This window comes from Bubalus bubalis, chromosome 4 (genome assembly GCF_019923935.1).
Source record: "Bubalus bubalis isolate 160015118507 breed Murrah chromosome 4, NDDB_SH_1, whole genome shotgun sequence".
In the NCBI taxonomy this organism is placed as follows: domain Eukaryota; kingdom Metazoa; phylum Chordata; class Mammalia; order Artiodactyla; family Bovidae; genus Bubalus; species Bubalus bubalis.
Window position 1 is genome coordinate 73,832,279 of NC_059160.1, and position 6,000 is coordinate 73,838,278.

A 6,000-nucleotide genomic window follows, 5' to 3' on the forward strand; every position below is an offset into this window, starting at 1 on the left:
AATAAGCAGCGTGACAATATACAGCCTTGACGTACTCCTTTCCCTATTTGGAACCAGTCTGTTGTTCCATGTCCAGTTCTAACTGTTGTTTCCTGACCTGCATACAGATTTCTCAAGAGGCAGATCAGGTGGTCTGGTATTCCATCTCTTTCAGAATTTTCCACAGTTTATTGTGATCCACACAGTCAAAGGCGTTAGCATAGTCAATAAAGCAGAAATAGATGTTTTTCTGGAACTCTCTTGCTTTTTCCATGATCCAGTGAATGTTGGCAATTTGATCTCTGGTTCCTCTGCCTTTTCTAAAACCAGCTTGAGCATCTGGAAGTTCACGGTTCATGTATTGCTGAAGCCTGGCTTGGAGAATTTTGAGCATTACTTTACTAGCGTGCGAGATATATAAAAATGTAGTATTCATATAAATAATTTATTCAAAAGTTTAAATTAAGTATCTAACATATACGATACTTAATTTAAACTTTTGAATAAATTATTTATATGAATACTACATTTTTATATATACTTTTATCGGTTATATATGTTGTAATTTTTTTCCTGCTGTGTGCTCATCTTTTCACTGTTTCTATGATGATTTTGGTTAATAGAAGTTCTTAATTTTAATATGTAGTCAGCTCTTGGACAACATGGGTTTGAACTGCATGGGTGCACGTACACAGAGATGCAGTGGTACTGCAGTACTACATGATCTCTGTTCGCTTGAATGCTTCCTCCTTAGACAGAGGAAATCTAGGTATAGAGAGCTGACTGTAAAATTATATGTGGATTTTTTACTGCATGGGGAGTTGGTATCCCTAAACCCTTAGCTGTTCAAGGGTCAACAGTGTTGGATTTAATTATTTTCCTTAACTAACTAACTATAGTTAGATGATTCCTTCCCTCTTTCAAATCTATGAAGATATTCTATGTTAACGTTTTGGGGTTTTCCTGGTGGCTCAGTGGGTAAAGAATCCTCCTGCAATGCAGGAGACACAGGAGACATGGGTTCAATCCCTGGGTCGGGAAGATCCCTTGGAGGAGAGCATGGCAACCCACTCCAATATCCTTGCCTGAAGAATCCCACGGACATAGGCCTGGCGGCCTAAGTCCATGGGGTCGCAGAGTTGGACACAACTGAAGCAACCGAGCCGCAGCAACATGTTGACATTTTAAAGCATTATTTGGTTTCTCCTTCAACTATAGGTCTTTAATTTTGCATATGATGTGAAGTAAAGGATTAATTTTCTTAGCAATTGTTTAGCTTCATGATTGAATATTGCAATATTTTCAGTGATTGGCAGTGCTTCTTACTGTGTGTGTGTATATATATATATATATATATATATATATATATCAAGCATACATATATACTTGCAGCTATTTAAAAAATTTTCATTATAGTGTATTTACAATGTGATAATTTCTGCTGTACAGCAAAGTGACTTAGTTATACATATTATTTTTCATATTCTTTTCTATTATATTTTATCATAGGATATTAGATATAGTTCCTGGTGCTCTACAGCAGGACCTTGTTGTTTATCCATCCTATATATAATCATTATCATCTTTTATATATTTGCAGCTATTTTTATACTTACAGCTTTTTTTTGGCTCTATTTGTCCTATTGGTCTAAATATCTTTCCCACCCTTTTACATTAAGTATTGCTATCTGATAGAGTAAGTCCTCCTACTTAATTTTTCTTTTTCAAGAGGTCATGATACTTTTAGCTCTTTGTATTTTCATATGAATATAATAATAGCTTATATTAATACAGTCCCCCCCAGACATCTATTGAGATTTTACTAGAATTACATTGAATCTATAAATCAATTAAGGGAGGTTTGAAATCTTAATAATATTGAGTCCTTTCAGGAAATGGATTCAAATTGCATTTTCAAACAGGTAGATAATGAATAGAAGATATGGGAGGATAAATGAATGGGATGGACATATAGACAAATGGATGAATTAACAGATATATGAGCTCTTTGCTAAAGTTACTTAATATCCAATGTAACTGACCATAAACAAGTCACTTTATTAGTTCTCTAAATAACAGATGAGATGATTGCCAGTACCGTTCCAATTCTAAGTTGATTCTCTGGTAAGATGATATGGCCTTAGGTTTTATACTTCAAGTCTGGGGCCTTGATAGTAAAGACCTTCATTAGCACATGGGATAGAATCAGTGATAGCATCTCTGTGACTCACTTAAGATCTACTATCTTAAATTCTTGATCATTTTCACCACAATTTGTAATGTAATAATATTTTTTCAGAAAATCAATTTTGGCTCTGTTGATTCTTTCTCCTGTATGTTTATTTTCATTATCATAAATTTTTGCTCTTTATTTTACTTCTGTTTTCTTTTTCCTTTGGGTTTATTTTGGTCTTTTTTTAAAACCTCTTTCGGAGAAGACAATGGCACCCCACTCCAGTACTCTTGCCTGGAAAATCCCATGGACGGAAGAGCCTGGTAGGTTACAGTCCATGGGTCGAGAAGATTCGGACACGACTGAGCGACTTCACTTTCACTTTTCACTTTCATGCATTGGAGAAGGAAATGGCAACCCACTCCAGTGTTCTTGCCTGGACAATCCCAGGGACGGGGGAGCCTGGTGGGCTGCTGTCTATGGGGTTGCACAGAGTCGGACACGACTGAAGCGACTTAACAGCAGCAGCAGCAAAACCTCTTTAGATGTGTGCTTAGCTCATTATCAGCCTGTTTCCTAATATTTGCATAGTTGAAAAGTGATTTGAAAGTGTTGGTCACTCAGTCGTGTCTGACTCTTTGTGACCCCATGGACTGTAGGCCACCAGACTCCTCTGTCCATGAAATTCTCCAGGCAAGAATACTGGAGCAGGTAGCCATTTCCTTCTCCAGGGGATCTTCCTGACCCAGGGATCCAGCCCTAGTCTTCTGCATTGTAGGCAGATTCTTTACCATCTGAGCCACCAGTGAAGCCCAATATTCGCATATAAGAATATAAATTTTCTTCTTGCTTTGGCTATATCCCACAATTTTTGATATATGGTATGTTTATTATCATTTAGTTAACTATTTTCTAATTGCCATTATGATTTTCTTTACATAATGTGGTTGTTTTAGAAACATATTTTAAAAATTTCCAAACATATGGGGATTTTCTCATTCTCTTTTTCACTTTCATTTCTAGGTAAATTGCAATGTGGTCAAAAGATTTCAATTACTTAAATTTTGATGGGTCAGTAATTAATTTCATAAACTTTCCTGTGCCCTTCAAAAGAATATATATTCAGCAGATGTTGGTGCTGCTTTTGATATATGCCCACTAGGTCAAATGCATTAATTATACTGATCTTTTTTCTGTTTTTATAATAAACTCTTGCCCCTATGTTGAACAGTTAACTAAAAGAAGTGTGTCTTAAAGCTCCTACTATAATCATGAATTCATTAATTTTCTCTTATAGGTATATAAATTTTTGATTCATGAATTTTACCACATTAAATATTTCATACAAATTTGAAAAAACAGTATTTCTGGTATATTGTTATCTGATTCTCTGGTAATGTTTTCTTGTTTTGAAATCCATTCTTTGTAATATTGTAACACCAGATTTTGTGGGAGGGAAGGAATTGTAGTTTTATATGGCATATACTATAGTTTGTATGTATATATGTAGTTTATATATGGTATATATTTTAAATCATTTTATTTTTAACCTTTCTTTATCATTGTGTTTCAAACATATCCCTATATATATGGACAAAATACAAGGTATTTTTTCAGGACCATCTTTGTCCTTTATTTTGAGCATTTACTAATAATTTTATCTGGTTTAGTTTTTTTATATATTTTGTTATTTTAAAAATTTGTTCTGTGTATTTATTTTTCTTTCTGTATTGCCTTATTTGGACTTGCTTTCCCCCCCCGTATAAGTTGTGATATTGTTTACCTTATTTCTATTCATTTAGTTGATACTTTAGATTTGCACATGCACACTTTAACTTATAAATATGTAAAGCCAATAAATTACTGTTGTTATTGACTTAAATATTTAAACTCTATTTAACCCCATCTGATTTTTTTTTAATGTATTTTAATGCCATCATTAAGCACATTATTACTGTTGCTTATAACGTTTAAGGGACACTTAGTTTTACGTCCTATTTAACACGCTCTTTGTTCTTCAATTCTTACCCCTCAAAACTTTTCTCTGGAATTATTTCCTGCCTGCCTGAAGTATTCCTTGAGAATTTTCTTTGGAGAGGGTCAAATGGTCACACACTCTTTTAGTGTTTGTTGAAATTTGAAACTGAAAATTTCTTTATTTTTCCTTTATTCTTAAAAGAGCATTTTGCTGTGTGTAAAATCTGTTGACATTCTTTTTCCCAATACATTCAGTAGATCATTTTCCTCTTTTCCAGGTTCCAGTATTTCTTGAGAAGTCTGTCAATATAAGTGATGCTGTTTTGCTGGTATGAGGGTATTTCCACTTAGAATTCTTTTGGTCTGTTTTAAGATTTACTTTGCTTGGTTTTCTGCAATTTTACTCTAGTGTGTTCAAATGTGAATTTCTTCTTATCCTACTGAGGAATCACTGGACTTCTAGAAGGGATTGATTGGTGACTTCCACCTCTAGAAAGATTTCTGCCCATAATCTATCGAGATACATCCCTGTCTCACTCTCTCCTCTAGAACTCCAACTAAATATATGTTAAAACTTCTCCATTTATTTTCCATGACTTTTAATCTCTCTTCCATATTTTTTATCTTTTGCTCTCTCTGTTCAGTCTTTTGGATAACTCCTTCTGACCCATCTTTCTGTTCACCAATTCTCTCCTCAGTGTCTGATTTGCTATTAAAAATACCCACTTTTATTGCAGAGCACAGGACTCTAGGGTACACGGGCTTCAGTAGTTGTGGCACACAGGCTTAGCTGCCTTGCAGCATGTGGAATCTTCCTGGATCAGGGATCAAACCCATGTCCCTGGCATTGGTAAGCAGATTCTTAACTGAGCTCTGCAACAAGAGAAGCCACCACAATTGAGACACCCGTGCACTCCAACTAGAGAAAGTCTGTGCACAGCAACAAAGATCCAGCACAGCCAAAAATAAATACATTAATTAAATAAAGTTTTAAAAACAGTAAAAAAAAATCTAGATCACTTTTCACAATTATCTATTTCTTACAGATATTTTCAAGTTTAATTTTCATTTCTTTAAATGGGGTAGACACAGTTGTTTGATAGTCTCTTATGATTTATCTCAACACTGAGTGTGTTGCTATTTGGGATCCAAGTTTTACAAGCTATGGATAAGTTCTTGGCCATTACCTTCTTCCCTGTTCCATCCAGGCCATGAAAGCTACAGCTCATTTTCTTCTGCTTAGGCAAATGTCCTCAAGACAAAAAGGGCCTTTGTCCTTGACTTACCATTCTGAGTTGTTTATTATGCTTAAGTTTTAATTTAGTAATAATTCATGTCTTTTCCATGCTCTTCAGGTTTATTAAAGAGGTTTATTTTTAAAACCTTGTCTATCATTTTTAGTTGTTTTCAACAGGAGAGTTCAACAGAGTGCTACATATTATCACAGCACTTGTGCATATACACACACACCAGGCTTATTGAGAATTTGCAATTCAATAGGACATAAATGAGTGTGTGGTTGCTTGTGAAGTCTAGGCTAGATTCTATACCTTTTCAGTCACGTTCAGTTTCTAGAGAAATCTTATTTCTGAGTTTAAGATGTTGTGCTTAATTCTTGAGTCAAAGCGTGGCCTCTCCCCTTCTCCCTGCTTGCTTCCAGTAGGGAGTGGAAGTGTTGGGAACATGGTTAGAGTCTAAGCCATCTCCCTTCCCTTTCTTTTCCAGGCACTAATTCTTCCAGTGTTGGTGATCCAGACAAAAGAGTGTGCAGAACCCTCCTCACATATGTGTTAACCAGCCCCTATTTTTGCTCTGGCTCAGTCTGGTTTGATCTGATATTGGCGATCTCAGCTGTTGTGGCGAGTTCCTCA